This window comes from Hipposideros armiger, unplaced genomic scaffold, assembly GCF_001890085.2.
Source record: "Hipposideros armiger isolate ML-2016 unplaced genomic scaffold, ASM189008v1 scaffold_788, whole genome shotgun sequence".
NCBI lineage: Eukaryota > Metazoa > Chordata > Mammalia > Chiroptera > Hipposideridae > Hipposideros > Hipposideros armiger.
In genome coordinates this window covers 112,400-129,334 of record NW_017732138.1, presented here as the reverse complement: position 1 = coordinate 129,334, position 16,935 = coordinate 112,400, and the positions used below count along the sequence as shown (strand labels likewise).

The window sequence follows — 16,935 nt, the reverse complement described above, 5'->3', positions numbered from 1 at the left end:
GCAGCCCCTCCTCGCCATTCCAGTTCTGTCTGCATCTCAGATTCCCAGGCCTGTTTGGAAAGGCCTCTCTCTTCTTCACCAGCTCATCTTTGGGAACTCCCTTCAAACTCTCTCTCTACTCCCTGCCCACCCCACCCCCAGTGTGCAGTGGGTGGGGTGAAATCCTACCCCCTTCAAGAGGCCTTGGGAAGAATTCCCAGATGCCTCCAGGGTCCCTTAAACACTTTTCCTTCTGGGTTCCTTTAGCAATGTACACCACTATTATATCATGCAGTTGTGTGTATTCCCTCTGTTGTCGTCTGCATTGTGTCCCCAAAATCCGTATGCTGAAGTCCCAACCCCCGTGCTTTAGAATGTAACAGTACAGTAAGTCCCTGACTTACGAACATTTGAGTTGGGAACTTTCACAGATACTAATGGACCTCACATTAGAACATTCGTAGATGCGAACAAATTGCAGAAGTATCTCACCTGTCTGCCGGACACTGTCACAGTTGTGCTGCTGTGTGCTTACTGTACAGTGTGATAGTGTACACTAGTACAGTGCTCAATCAGAGACCAGGATGTCCGGAAGCAAGAGGAAAAGCAGTGGTGATGTGGAGGGGACTGCTAGGAAGCGCAAAGCAATACCATGGAAACAAAAGTGAAAATAATTGAGAGGCTGGCCCGAGGTGAAAAGATGGTAGACGTCGCTCGTTCTTATAATATGAATCATTCAACCATTGGCTTTACATTGTATATTTGTGTCAAAGGTGTATAAGACTCACTTTGTTGGACTTACGAATGAATCCGACTTGCAAATGTTCTTCTGGAACGGAACTCATTCATAAGTCGGGGACTTACTGTATTTAGAGATGCAATCTCTAAAGAAGTAATTAAGTTAAAATGAGGCTGTTGCTAATCCAATATGTTTGGTGTCCTTAGTAAGAAGAGGAAGAGATACCAGGGATGCACAAGCACAGAGTGACAACTATGTAAAGAGGCAACAGGAAGGTGGCCATCTGCAAGCCAAAGAGAGAAGCCTCAAGAGAAACCCAACCTGCCAACACCCTGATCTTGGACTTGTAGCCTCCAGAATTATGAGAAAATACATTTTGTTGCCTAAGCACCCGTCTGTGGTGTCTGATGATGGCAGCCCGAGCAAACTCACACACCATCTCCTTCCTTCACCAGACTGCCAACCCATGAATTCTCACCACAAACAGCACACACAATAGGGACCTGAGAAATTGTTCTAAATGAAGACAAGAAGGAATGAATGGAAAGAACCAAAAATAAACTCCCAGCTTCTGGCCTCCTGGACACAAAGGAATAGGTTCTCCAGTTTTTGCTCACCTATTCTTTCTTTAAAACCCAGTTTAAACATTGTCACGGCAGGGAACATACTTCGGATTCTCCTACACAGAAAGTCTGGCTTTTTCCTCTGTGCAAAGCCCTGCTGCAACTTTCGGCAGACTGTAACATCACCATCGTGTTTCCATGTTAGTGGAGACGGTTAACCACATGCAGAAGTAGAGAGGATGTATCTCCCCAGATGCCTTACCAACCTCAACAATTATGGACCTACAGCTACCCTGCCCCCAACTAGATCACTTAAAAGCAAATTCCATACAAAAATTATTTTATCTGTAAACACATTAGCATGTATGACCAACAGATAAGCACAACTCCATCATTACAACTCCATCATTACATCTAAAATAACTACTTATTCCTTAATATAAATCTCATATCTAGTTGTGTTACGATTTTCCCAGTTGTCTCATAAATGTATTTTTATAGCTGATTTATTTGACTCAGGATCCAAATAATGTCCACAAATTATAATTTCTTGTATGTCTCTCAAGTCACTTTAAACCTATTTTATTTTCATGACAATTTGTTGAAGAAACCGGGTCGTGTCTTGCAGAACCCCCAGCATTCTGCACATTGGTTTACATGTTCCCCATCCCTCGCATTTCTGGCAAATGGGGCAGTTAGCACTAGGGACTCCTTAAATGAGAGGAGACTCTCTCAAGGGCAGGGACCCAGCACAGACTGCGTGCTAGGTACTGGAAAACAACCCAATGAATCAATGATTTAGTAAATGCCCCAAAATTGAGGCACTAATGTACCAGCGAGTTCAGTACCCCACCCTCCCTTCCCTTTCCACTGCTCCGGTTCTAAGCAGCGTCCTTCCTGGGGTCCAGGGTATCGTGCTTCCCTCCGAAAATAAGAAAAAGCCTCACTCTACGTTTCCAACTGAGAAAAGGTGTATACGATTCAAAGCGAAAAGTTATAAAAGAACCTAAACATTTAATGTTATGTTCTTCTGTTTGTTTTTTTAAAAAAGTTTAAAAAAAATATATAAAATATAACCATCACATGGGACAGGTGAGCGCTGAGCGGGGGCTCCAGGTGGCATGGGTTTGCAAAAGAACAAACTCATACATCCCAGGAAGGTAGCATTTCATGCCCAAACCACCCAATTGAGAAAATGATGCCATTTGACACTAAAGTCAGTTATATACAGATATTAATTGTATGGTACTAAATAATTTTTCCCTATATTTTTCTATAAAAATTCTAATTTTTTCCTACAAAGAACACTCCTATAGTTTTAAATAAACTAAGGATTTGTCCATCGTAGAATTAATCAAATCAAAAAACTTTGTTTTCCCTGTTCTTCAGGTATAACACCTCTGTTATCTTACAGTCACACGTTAATTTTAGAGAGAAGGACACTGAATCTGCTAAGCCACCGCCTCCTTGAAACTGCAAGAAAGGACAAGGTCAACAATGGGATGGGGTGAGCAAATCCTGTTTGCAGTTGTCTTGCAATGTGCATCACAGGATGGAACCTTCCAGAGAGAGCTGTTCTGGTCATAGGGGCCTGGGACTAAGGTGCTGTGAGCGGGCCACACAGATGGGTGCCAGGTTTGAGCATTCCAGGGACTCAAAGGTTTACTCAGACCCCACCTCTGCTCTAGATCACACCACTGGCCTTTAGGAAACCAGAACAGGACTCTGGTAGGGGATACAATTTTTAGAGCAATTAGATGAAGGTAAAGGGTTACAAAAGACTGGCCAGGACTAGCCCATGACCTTCAGCATTTGAGAAGCCCTGGAGAGTAGAGAACAATCAAGCTCTGGAGAAAAGGGTTGAGAAAGACTTTGTGGGAAGTTGTTGTGTTAATTTTGTAAATTACTGGTAACTGAGAAGCCTCCTACAGAATGCACTGGCTTCTAAGAAACTGTGAGAGAGAAAAAAATCTCCCTGCATTTTTTCCTCTTCCTCTTCTGATGGGTGCTGAATCAACTTGATTTGTTTCTTGCATTTTGGAGTACGGGTGATGCTCATACACGTATTATAGTATTCCACACACGTATTCCACAAAAGTCCACAAAATGAGGAACGAAAAGGGAGTTGAGTAAATTCAATGTTCCCATTTAAAATAAGTAACAGTTATAAAAAATTAACTTATAAAGATCAAATCCATGATTATACCAATTGACTAGAAATTTTCATATCACTAAGTTTTTAAAGGCTATTTAGCTGCTTTTGAGGATTCCTAGAACGCTGAAACTGTGTTCACCACATTTGCCCCAAATGCCAGATCCTTTCATAATTCTGAGCCCTTACGTCTACTATTTCTTCCCCCGGAGTGGGAACAGCTTTACCCCTGCAGCTTCCAATGCCAAATCCAACCTGTCTTTCAGGGATGAGCGCAAATGTTCCCTCTCCTGGAGAATTCTACAGGAATGCCCTCAACTCCTGTAGAAATCCCTCTTTTATAATAATAAACTCTCCATTTACTTGGCTATCTAGACAGGAAGAGCCTCCAGCAAGGGACCTTCACATGCTGGTGTCCCTATGGCTTGGCACGTGGCAAGCTCTCCATAGAATGACTCCTATCTGACATTTATCATCCAATAAACTCACTTTTGTAATTATATCTGTAAGATCTGTTGCAATTGTGCAAAACCCTACAGCATCCAGTGCTGTAGGGCCCAGAATGCTCTTCTCCCAAATTTTAATCCAAGAGACCCCCGAAAATCCCTTCCACAACTGTGCCCGACCCAGCCCACAAGTATCAACATGGAGCCTTAAATACAGATAATAATGGATCTATGCCGAAACCAAAGGATGGTTCTGTTTACGAACCATATTTCTTAATTTTACTGCTATAAACTTATTTTTCTTGAGTAGTTCGTTTGTTGAATAAATTAACCATGAGCTAATGGGAGGGACTGAATCAAAGAGTACTTCTACATTCTAAAGCTCAAAAACATACATATGACTTCCTATGGCAGCAACCCAATTAATGCCATCCATAAAGCCATTCAAATACTGTGCCTGGGCTGAAATCCAATTAAGTCATTTCTGTCTGAATATCCCCAAAGAGCCTCCTGCTGAGCTCAAAGTGGAAATAATCATAAATGCCAGATTAGCTGTGTAAGCACTTCCAAAGCCGAAACCAGACAAGAGCATGAAAATCAACATGTCCAGCCTTTTAGCCAGGCACAAAAAGAAAAAAAGAGAAAGAAGAAACATTTCAATGACCATCTGGCAGGAAGTCAAACCCATTTCCTTGTCCAGCTAGGTCTTCTCAGATAATCCTCACCCAGTGGAAGCGTCAAAGAAAAGGTCTGAATCATTTACACACATTACAAAATGAAAAACTGTGGCTCCACAATGCAATTTTGTGTGCAGAGCTAAGAGTCAGGGGGAGATTTCAAGCTTTCTCTGAATTCACCATTTCACTCAACCAACGCCTTATAGAGTACACCTTCAAATTTGTAAACCCTGAAATTCACGACTTACATAAGTTGTCCCCTAAAAATGTGCAAGCAAAGCCAAAACCTCACAGAGAGGCTGAGAAGAGGACAGATTCAGCAAATGAGTTGAATTTCTCCTTCCCCTTGCAACCCATTAGTCAGATTTACAACTCAGCAAAATACAGAGTATCTTCAGGTTATGTCCAATAGCTGGACACGTGAGTGTTCTAACCATGCGTTCCAGAAACGAAAAGGGCCCTGGCTTGCCTATTCGTTCCAACCTGAGACCCACTGAACTAGAACATCTGTGGTTTGTGAAAGGTCCCAGATGGTTCCAGTGCCAGCCCCAGGTGAGAACCACTATTGTAAAGAAAAGAAAAGAAATTGTGAGGAAAGGCCCACTCGAGAGACCCTTATGCTCTACACCTTCAATATTCAAATATAAGGGTTGTTTGAAAGAAGAGTAACAGATAATGAAGTTGGCCCTGCCTCTGCATGTGACGTAAAGGACAGAAGGACTTTGTTTTAAACTGGATGCAAGTCCCACCTCTTCATCTTCCTCGCTATATGATGTTGAGGCTGCTACTTAACCTCAGAGCCTAGGTTTCCTTGGAGACAGTATCAGTCACCCTGTTGGCAGAATAAAATGAATGTCACATTTACTCAATGGAAATGTGTGACACATTATAATGTGCAAACACTGTGCCTAAATAAGGCACACCACAGATGGTGTCCTTCTCAAGGAACCCAATCTAATGGGGGATCAGGGTCAAATATGAGATGACACAGCAATGCTGCTTTATTTTTTCGGCTACAAGAAAACTCACCTATTAAAAAAAAAAGTCACCTAAACTTTTCTAGGTAACTTCTAAAACATATGTGTGCTCTCCAAAATATCTAATATCTGCCTTAGAGAAAGCAACCTGACTATATATATTAACATAATGGTTTTAGACAAAGAATAATTTCTGATGGAATGGAAATAAGTAGATCTAATCTCGCTTTCCTAAGACTAAACTTCCAACAGTTAGGGAAACCTCATTTTCCCCAGGGAAAGGTTTCCTCACTTGAAAACTGATAAGGTTTCCTCAACCTCACCATCCTAATACTCTTCTAGATAGACTTCTAGGTAAGTCATCCAACAAGTATATTTGGAATCCCTACCAGCACTGTGCTGGGTGCTGGTCACATAATACACAAGGCAGCTTGTGCTTTGCCCCAGGAAGCAGACAAAACAGACAACTGGATGGTAGGGGCCCAACGGGATCATCATCCATCACCTCTGTATGTGACACCTGGAAACAGACAGGGATGTCCACGGCAGAAAATGCAAACGCTGATACTAAACGCACATTCATGAGGTCTAAAACTGCCTCACCTTTTAGGCAGCAGCACACCTGCACGTGTGGACCCAGCCTCTCATATTATATCTGGGCAGGTGACTTCTGAGTGGAAGTGGAGGACATGGGCACCTCACTGATCCCTCTGTCCCACTTCATTATGCCAGTTTCAGAGCATCCTTCCACTTCTCAAGCGTTCTAAGTTCTGATTCAGTCATGGATGAACCCTATCATTCCACCCACTCACCATCTGCGAACCTGATATGCAGGTTTCCAGATTTTCATCCAAGTTGCTGTACAAATCATGGCCAAGGGCAGTAGGCATCTGACACCTTCCTCAGGAAGGATCAAACTGGCAGAATGGTGGGCATGGCCATCCAACCAGCCCACCCACTCAGCAGTTCATCAAGCGAGCCGACCACTCTGTGGGCATGGCCGTCCAACTAGCCCCACCCACACAGCAGTGCTGTAGGCAGGGAAATGGGCCTGTTACCTGATTTAGTGCACAGTACTGGCTTTGGAACGACATGCCAGCTCCACCCCTTATTAGCTCTGTCTTTCAGCAAGACGGTTTACCATCACTGAAGTTGTTCTCTCACCTGCAAAATGGAGGATAAAGAGAAAAGGATTACTTTGCAGATGTGCTGTTCCCACTAAATAGCATAAAAGGCACCCAGCAAAGTTCCAAATACGTAATAGGTGCTCAAAGAAAACACAACTTTGTTCCCTCAACTAGCCTCTCGTTATATAGAGGGAGTGAGCTGAGGGCCACCCTGCCGCTAAACACCCAACCTGCCAGGGAAGACCAAGAACAATCCAGCTCTCACCACACAGTAGATAAGAAGCCCACTGAGAGGTGAGAAGACAAGGCGGTAGAGGTCAGAAATGTCCCTTCCTTCCATTTGGCACTGGCATTCAACTATCTTTCCTCTGTGCCTTGGGCCACGTACCCTGTCCTCAGAGCCAGCACAGCACAAAGGTGTCTGCGTGCCCTGCCCCAGCTTTTCTTTCTGTCAATGTAGTACACTGTTTTTTGTGTAAACAGACTATGAAAGCAAAAGACAAAACTGTCTCACAACTAGGTGTGGTGTGTACAAGATGATGTGGGGACAAAGGAAAGCAAGTCAAGTGAGCTGGTCAATGGATAGGTTTGAGGGTGGGGGCGGGGATCCCATACAACACGGTGAGAGCAGATAACGACAGACTCATCGCCAAAGGGACAGTGGTCATTCTAAAGAATGACGGGTCACAGGGAGGGCCCAAGAAGAGAATGTCCATTAACGCTATGTGCTTAAGGGACACATTCGTAAGTGGTCCGACCTTCTGCAGACGCCCTGCTGAAATCAAGCCCCGCTGCATGGTGACATGCTCGATGCCCCCAGCTCTCATCGCCATTTAGTGATCTGTTTAACAGTCTCTTTCCTGATTCTGCTTTTTACTCCATTTAGAAAATTAAAACATTTGCCCATCTCCAATCTCCTGGCACTTCTCCTCTCCTTCAAGGCCACTCAAAGAATATCAACAGGGATTCCGCCACCCACCTGGGAATGCTCATAACTCATCTGAACCTTCAGCTTTGAATGTAAAGTAAAAAGCTACTCTCCCACTCATTTTTCTCCCACTTCAGCTTCAATTCCTTCTTGTTGACATTTGTTCTATATGCTCTATTTCGAAGATTATTCTTTTTGACAAAATCAGCAACAAAACAAAATGAAATGAAAAAAACCAACCCAGATGTATGGTGACAAAAGTCACTTCTGCTCCTGCAACTGGTCATACCTGACTCCAGGCACCAAGCCTATGCTCCATCTCTATGGTCCATCTCTCGCACCAAAACACACCAAAACCAGAAAGCACAGTTTTTTTTCTCAGACCTCAGAATGTTGAGGCCAATCTCACCTCACCTGAGCTTCAGCCTTCTACGTGCTACTGACACACATACAAGCCACGCTTATTTAATCCTAAATTATAGCCTATTTCCCTTTACCTTCCACATGCAAGTTCAGGGACTCTATGCCTCAGAGTTTCATGTACTAAAGAGGAAAGGAAACACACCTATGAAATAGCAATCATTTAGTCAGCATTCACAGGGTGCCACAGACTAGGTAAGCACTTTTCATGTGTTGTCACCGTCAGTCCTAACACCAGGATGACGCTTCATTATCCCCATTCACAGCAGAGAAGTTGGGGAATGCCCATAGGTGGCTTTGGTAACCACAGGTACAAGAAACATTTGGATCCTTCCAACTTGGGAGCCCTTGGCCTTTACCTTGTGCGTGCTGCCCTTCGTGCCGGAGACGGGGAGCCAGAGGGCACAGTGCAGCCAGCTGAACAACTGCACTGACCCTTCCTTCCAAAGGAGCTTAGGGGGAAACTGGCAATGGTCTCCGTCAAACACCGGTGAAGAGAGGCTTAACCACGTGATGTGAGCACAGACACTGTTTCCAAATCATACAGATTTCCTAAGGACCAGAGGCTAAACTGACTACAGAAAATTGTTCAGGGAATTCTAAGATACTTTCCAAAATGTATTGGTTCCCCCCCACACTCCCTTTAAAAAAAGTCACTATTTTCAATCAAATTCCCCACCAGGCATCCTTAACCTGCCTTTTGCAACCAAGAACACAGCTGGGAAGATGGCAGAAGGGCAGCCCAGGTAAGGACCATCAAAATGACTTCTTGCAACAAATATATTTTACCCACATTTGGACTTACGATGGATGGAACCATCCACCTTCCACCCCATGCATGAACACTCAGTGACCTTTGGGCCTCTACTGTTTCATTTACTCACACACATAAGCCCAGTAATTAGTTTTTAAATAGACTCTGACATACTACTATTTTGTTTTGTTTGTTTACTTTAAAATAATAGTAAGTTTTCAAAGAACCATCTGTTCAAGTATGGTATGGCATATAATGGGACTGACTAATGAAACCTTAGGATACAGGAACATAGACCTATATGAATCTGGGAATTTAGTATACAATGAAAGGCGGTAGCTCAAGTCACTGGGGAAAAGACAAAACCTCTTAATAAATGGTGATGGGATACGTTGGTAACCATCTGGAAGAAAGAGCCATGCTCCACATCCTACAAAAGGATAAATGCATCTAAGATTTATGGTGAAAAAATTAAAGTATAGAAAGACATATGGCCTTGAAGAACCTTTTAAATCTATGACTAAAAATCCAGAAATCACAAAAGTCAAATGAATTCCGTTACAGATATATAAAAACTCTTTTACATGACAAAAGATACCCCAGGCAAATTTGAAAGACAAATTAAAAGTTAGGAAAAAATATCTGTAATTGGAAACACAAAGGGCTACTCTTCCTGATACAATGAGAGCTCTTTAAAATTGATCAGAAGACGAGACCAGTAAATCAAGAAAACAATGAGCAAAGGAAAATGGAAAAGAAAATACCTGGCTTTCCAATATATGAAAAGTTGCTGGACTTCACTCATAAGAAAATAAACATAAACTAAAATCACATTAAGCCATCACCTCTCACCCATCAGATGATCAGAGATCAGAAAGTGTGATATCGGGCCGGCTGAGTGGAGCGTTGGTTAAGAGCCGGCTTGGGACGCCAGCTCTGTGCAGCAGGGCCCCGGTTCAGATCCCACATGAGGGTCAGTGATACTGCCCTCTATAGCTAAGATGGTGAGCAGCAGCTCGACCTGGAGCGGGGCTGCCGTGAGTCGCCGGTGACGGGGTAGGCTGCAGTGCCTTCTGCAGTGGGCTGCCGTAAGCTACCCTGTGGGGCTGGCAGCTGGTGTGAGCTGCCAAGAGCTGCCGTGAGCGGCGGTCCAGAGGCCGGTGACCGATCTGCCTCACCCTGAAAGAGCGCAATGATAATACCAACATGGGCCAGTGAAGAGACGTTCTCCACAACTAGACTGAAGTACAAAAGGACAGCAACTTGTCTGTTCCCCTTCTCCCTATTCCCCAGCACTGTTCCCCTCCCGCAATTCCCCAATAAAATCTTTAAAAAAAAAAAGTGTGATATCAATATTAATTTCCTTGTTTGATCATTGTAATGTGGTTAGTAAGAGGTTATCATTTGAGGAAGCTACATAAAAGGTGTAGAGAAATCCTGCAATATTTTTGCAACTTTTTGTAAGCCAAAATTGGTTTGACAAGTAAACATTAAAAAATTAACAAAAAAATCTTAAGTGTGATACAGGGCTGGTGGGGGTGGTGGGGAAGCAGATCCTCTCTGGTCATGAAAGTGCAAGATTGCCCAGCTCTCCAGAGAGCAATTTGGTAGGACATCAAAATGGAAACACCCTAAATGTCCATCAAAAGGTAAAAAACTAAATAAATTACATCTCTATACCAAAGTATTCACTTGTTAAGATAGGAGAAATGTCTCTAAGCTCTAAATAGGAACGATTTCAAAACATATGGTTAACTCAGAAAAATAAGGTCAGAACACTTCAGATTGAAAGTAATGTGATCTATGAAGACATTTAACTAACTCCTTAGCTGCCTAGTTAAGCTGCCTCCAAGTACATACATATCCATAGTGTATCCTCACTGAGATTCATCCCCACACGAAGTTAATTATCAGTTCACAACAGGCTCCTCTGTTTCAATAATCCACAAAAACATGCTTTTAATCCAAGCACACAGAGCTTTGTGGAACCTCACTCTTCATATGTGATGATATAAAGACAAAAGCATTTCACCATATAATTCACATACTGTAAAAATTTACCAATTAAAGTGTACAATTCAGTGGTTTTACTTATTTTTTAAAAAAATAAGTAATGGAGAGATCTCTTCATATTATAGGAAAAAGGGAGAAAAGAAGAAGAAAACAAAATGATTCGAGTGACCCAGTACCGAGATGTTTCCGGAACACTCTGGATGTGCACACAAGAAACCATGAGCCTTGCCTCTGGTGACACCACTTGGGTCCCTGGAACAGGAGAAAGGCGTCCCTGGATGTTTGGTTTCAGCTGCCTTTTTAGGAAAACTATGTGTTACTCTTGCTAATAAAATTTTTTTTCAACAAAATAATAATACATAGAAGAAAAATCTTACAAGAGGCTAACCTTAACCCAGGATATTAAACTTTACACATACTTATGTTCAAAACCACATCTTCTGCAGGTAGGAGATCATTTAATACTGGCTCTGAAATAGATGGATCACAACCGTAAATTAATGCAAATGTAGTTAAAATTTTGTTCTCCTAGGAAATCAACTGAATGAGACTAATCTAGCTAGTCCTCCTAACAGTCAGACCTTACTCAGGATGATTAAATTGCCTGAAAATCTGCAGTTAGCACCAGTAGCTTCAGAAACTTAAACCATAAGTTCATGAGTCCACACCAAATGGATGAAAGAGTTTTTCAGTGCCAAATTTACACACTGGTTTTCTTTTCCAGAAGCATCCTGTTTCTACAGGAAGGCAGAAGCTGATGGGATTCTGCATTTAAGGTGCTTTGTTTTCACTGACGTTGGGTACCAAAGCCTTGGCCCCCCGTTCCCTGAGCCTAACTATGGCAGTCCCACAGGGATCCCAACTTGGTGGTCAGCAGTGGCTGCAAATTCAGTGACTTCTCACTTCCCTGTGAGTGCATGCCTCTCCCACGGGCCTGACAGGAGCCCCAACAGGACGAGGACCCAGGCTGTTTGCCATCAATCCTGAGGTCCTGAGACACTGTCCTGAGCATGGCTCTCTCACCCGTGAACAGGAGTATTTAAGAACGTCCTTCCACTTGCTGGGTGTGACTGACAGCTTGCCACTGGGGCAGGCGGCTTTTCCTCCTCGGAAAGGCGCGGAAGCAATCTCTGCCCCTGCTCTGCACATGGGAACGGCACTGCTGGTGGTCCCTTCGGGCCCCAGAACCGGGACTTCAACACCCACTGCCCGCAAATAGCGCAGAATAAAAAATGATCCAGGCTTCAGAACCCTGTCAATATTTAAGGGCCTCCCCGAAAAACTAGTACAAAGGCTGAAGTAAGCATATTTTCAAAGGTTCTGAATATGACGAGGGAAAAAGGCATATCATTCAATGTCAACTTTTTTCTTGGGGGAGCAAGGGAAGATGATGAAAGAAAAGGGTTGGTGGTATAAGATGTGAATCAGAGGCCTAAAAAGGATACTACATTTTTATGGGCTAGGGCCATAAAGTTAGAGTGAAACAGAGATTTTGATGACTACACCTATTTCTGAACGACGACCCTTGTAACCATCATCACACACTGGCATTCCCACTAGTGGCATCGAACCAACCACCAATAAGTGCTGAAGCTCACAGTAAAATGTTTAATAAAATTTATCCTATCAAAGCGACTCCTAAGAGGGCCGACAAACCCGTGAACCGTCCTCATTAATGTCGGTAACTGTTCTAATTGTATAGTTCCTTTCCATGGAATCACATTTGTATTACAGTCACTTGTGTCCAGAAGTGCTAACCAGTTTTTTGGTTTTTTTCCCTAATTCATTTAATTTACCTGATAGAAGTGTGAGGACATACAAGGAAAAAAGAGCAGAGATGTTAGGAACGTATGGGTTAACAATAAGCTCTTCATTATCAAAGGCGAACGGAAAACTAAGATCTGAAGTCATCAGGCTCCCATCACAGGACCGACACTGTCCATCTTGAACATGGACTTCCATGCCCTGTGCTCACGCTCAGCCATCGCTCTGCCAGTCCTCAAGTACACGCTGCCCATACCCCATCAGGTGCCCCCCACATGAAATAAGGAGCGCGTCCCCCATCCATCCATATCACATTAAAACCACAATGAAATTTAATTATCCACTCCTCTTTTTAGTTGAAAATGAGTATTTCATAAGATGTTAAAGAGAGGCAATGGAAAGCACAGAAATCAGAAAAATGACACCGCCCCCAGTTATCTTGGCTGTCATCAACGACACAATAACTTCACAAAAGCAGCAAAGCCGCCAATCTTCCCACTGGTTACCTACACTCACGTGTGCCTTTGAATGAAAATCTGTCATAAATGGACAGTCTGTCAAGATCAGCTGTGGCGCCATGGTGCCCACAGTGCCGCCAACACATCCAGATTTCAGCTTAGTTACCCTAAACCACTGAGTCGGTGTTTCATGTGCATACGCACCTCAGAAGAAATCCTGTTTTCCTGAGACCTGGGATAAAGTAATATTTGCTTTCCCCAAAATACTTGGTTATACATATGATTGATACCAGAATAAATGAGAGAGCTTTCAAGTACAGAATTATTTTTCTCTTTATACAAACACATCATTGGTGTTCTCATGTCTTCTCATTTTATATGATTTATGTTTTCTTAAAGTCCTAGATGTAAATATCGAGTTTTACTGAAAAAGGAGAGAGGGAGAGAAAAGGAGAGGAAGGGAGAGTAGGAGGGATGGAGGAAGGAGGGAGGGAGATGGCCCAAGATCTCAGATGCCTGGTTAAAACTAAGCAGGGCTTCTCACCAGTGGCACACAGTATTGACATTTTGGGACAGATAATTCTTTGTTGTGAAGCGGTCACAGTCACTGTAGAAGTTTAACAGCACCCCCCGCTCTCCCTTGAGTTGTGGTGATCAGAAATTTCTCCAGGGCCGGCTGAGTGGCGCGTTGGTTAAGAGCTGGCTTGGGACGCCAGAGGGCCCCGGTTCGGATCCCACATATGAGGGCCAGTGGCACTGCCCTCTACAGCTAAGATGCTGAACAACAGCTCAATCTGGAGCTGGGCTGCCATGAGTCACCGGCGATGGCGTAGGCTGCAGCCCCTGCTGCAGTGGGGTTGCCATGGGCTACCATGTGTAGCCAGCAGCCAGCGTGAGCAGCCAGCAGCCGCAGTGAGCGGCCGTCCAGAAGCTGGCGACTGATCTGCCTCGCCCGGGAAGAGCACAATGATGGTGCCAACTTGGGCCAGTGAAGCGACGTCCTCCACAACTAGACTGAAGAACAAAAGAACAACAACTTGTCTGTTCCCCTTCCCCCAATTCCCCAGCGCTATTCCCATCTCAATCCCCCAATAAAAATCTTAAAAAAAAAAAAAAAGAAATATCTCCAGACATTACCAAATGTCCCCTGGGGGAATGAACTGTCCCCTGGGGACTGAGAACTAAGGAAGCAGAATACATGGAAATTAAATAGACCAAGTTTTTTTGTTTTTTTTCTTTAACAGCAAAAATAAGTGAGGAATATTAATGTATATTCTAACCATTTTGGAATATGATTAAAAGATTTAAGCAGCAGTTGCTATAATTACCCCTTCCATAATCATTGCATAAATAGGCACATTCAGTTTAACTCAATGTCATGATTAACTAAGTTACAATATGCCATATAATTAGAAGACAACCTTTAAGCTCTGGTTTGGGAAAAGTGTGTAAAGTATGCTATTGTTTATTTTAAAAAATGAGACATATTAAAAATAAGTATATAACTGTATGGCAATAACTATTTGCATGTATTAAAAAGCAATAAATGAAAGGAGGAAGAAGAAAAATAACCCTTTTAAAAATAGTGCCTGAAAGGAGCAGGGAGAGAAGAGGATAAAAATACAAAATGAGACTTCTCTAAGTACATTTCTTTTGGCTCTGGAACCATGTAAATGGATTACATAATTATAAACCAATATTAATTTTTTTAAAGTCCTAAAATGTCAAGTGCAGAATGAAAACATATTAACCAAATCATGTATTGAGTTGGTGGCATAAATACAGAGAGGAATCATTCTGAAAGACTTTGAAACACAGCAATTTGGCTGTATTTCTCTAGTGGGATCAACCCTGAGGACAAAAACATCTTCAACTGTTTTCAGCAGTCAAATTGTTGCTCATAATATTGGTAGAGTTGATTCTAAATGTTTATATGTGATGTGTATAAATAAATTAGAATAATCACGCAAATAAGTAATTATATTAATGTTCCTAGGTATGAAAAATTTCAGCATAAAAGAGATAAAATATGAACTCAAAGAAGTACAATATCTTGTAATTCTAATTTTGAATTAGAAATAGTGTGAATTTGCAATAGATGTGTTAAACAAACAAACAAAACCACCTTTGCGCACTGAAGAGGCCAGACACAGTGCTGACCTGAGGAGAATGAGCGCCCCGACTCCCACACCCTGGTCCTGGACTCCCTTTCCTACTGAAGGGGCCCGGGTCTTCGGAGCCACGGGGACTGGTGGGCACGGACTGGAGCCTGGAGCACCTCACCGGCTGGCCCTGGGTGGCGAGGCATAGATCGTGGGCTTGTGCAGGAGGACGTGGTGGCCACCTCACCCGCTGGCCCTGGCTGCCACCCGGCTGACCTGAGCAACAACAAGGATGTCAGCTGCCATGAATGACACTCCTTCAGAAACGCCTTAAATCATGAGCTCGTAATTTCCCTAAAAACAAACAAACAAATCAACAAAGAGCCTCACGGGTAGCTTACAGAGGAGGATGCTGGGGAACCAGATGATTTATTCTGAAAACTGCCAAGTAAAGGACAAGACTTTCCTATAGAAAGGTACTTCAGGGTAACAGCTGAGCAGTCCCCTTATCTGGCTAGTAAGTGCGGATGGAATGAGAGGATCCGAATGTGACCATTTTCCAACCCTGATGAGTTATGGATCTAGCAATGACAGTCAGGGCTGCTGGCTCCTGTGTCCTCCTCCTGCCCGGAGCACACACAGCACCTACGAAACAGTCCCACCAGAAAATCAACCCAGAATCGGCTCTAGATCTGACAGAATGTACAGGCAACACGCGGGTAGAAGAGCACGCTGAACAGGGTCTAGTTAGCAAACTCCAGCTGTGAAAAACCCAAAGGACAAAAGCCGTGGTTCCTCTGACAAATCAATCTGCAATTTAAAAAAACAAACAATGAAAAAATGAAATAATAAAAATACGTAATAAATAACAGCAGGGTGGAGAAATAAATAGGTTGCCCAACTGCAATGTGTACACCTTATCTGGATCTTTGTTTCACGACCAAAGTTAAATAAGAGTTTTGAGGCAGGTAGGGAAATTTAAACACTGGTTGCATATTTGATAATATTAATTATTGTTACTGAGATATTTACTCTAATATTTATATATGAAATGATTTGATAATGGGAATTTACTTCAAAAATAAGCCGCTGCAGAATGTGGGAGTTTAGATGAAACTGGCCATGAATTGATAACAACTGAAGCCAGCAATGGGTGCTCGAAGATTTATTCTATGCCTGTCTCTACCTTAAAAACACTACACTGGGTATGACTATCCTGTTAACTAAGGAATCAGGTCTTACAATGAGAGTCAAGGGCATTCAAAAAATGTAATAGCTTGAAGGGTTTTTAGAAACCATCAGGGTCCAGACCACCTCCTACACTGGCAGGCTAGTTAGGCAACTCTAGGGCCCAGGGCTAGGTAGTGGTGACGCCATGATGGGTTTCCAAAATCTTCACCAATTATCAAGGCACCACCACATAGTCAGAGGACTAGAGAAGGTCTTGGAAGAACTCTACAGAGCCTCTCACATACCTGCAATGTTGCTTTTTACAACCAACTGTTAAGATGTTAAGCCTCTTCCTTTTGCTTCTGCATATAGTTCCAAAGAGAAGTTTAAAGTTTTTTGGTAGTTTGAACTCTCCCTGCCCCCGACACAAACAAGAATAATCAGTTCATTCAATAAAATCTTGAGAATTTATTCAGATGTTAACTATACAACAGATATTAAAACATTCGGTGTCCCATGAAAACACAACTACCAATAGCAGCTGTGTCATTTTTACACTGATCGAGCTACATACACCCCTCCAGGCTCCCTGGTGCACTCATGTGTTGTCTAAATTACAAAATTATAACAAGTAAAACATGTATCAAGCACTCACTTATAGAAGTC

At 42.8% G+C, this 16,935-nt stretch overlaps 1 protein-coding gene across 9 annotated transcripts in view; it reads right to left on the bottom strand.

Annotated features, from left to right (window-relative positions):
- The window catches only part of NCK2 (NCK adaptor protein 2), a 142,310-nt gene that overhangs the window by 73,495 nt on the left and 51,880 nt on the right, over positions 1-16,935 (bottom strand). For 7 of the 9 annotated variants that reach the window (XM_019628427.1, XM_019628422.1, XM_019628423.1 and 4 more), the window contains exon 2: positions 6,592-6,697. The exons of 1 other annotated variant lie outside the window; for it this stretch is intronic. The gene's annotated coding sequence lies outside the window, so the exon portion shown is untranslated. Of the gene's footprint in view, positions 1-5,305; positions 5,389-6,591; positions 6,698-16,935 lie in introns of all 9 variants that reach the window. One more of the 9 variants, XM_019628420.1, reaches the window with a different exon arrangement.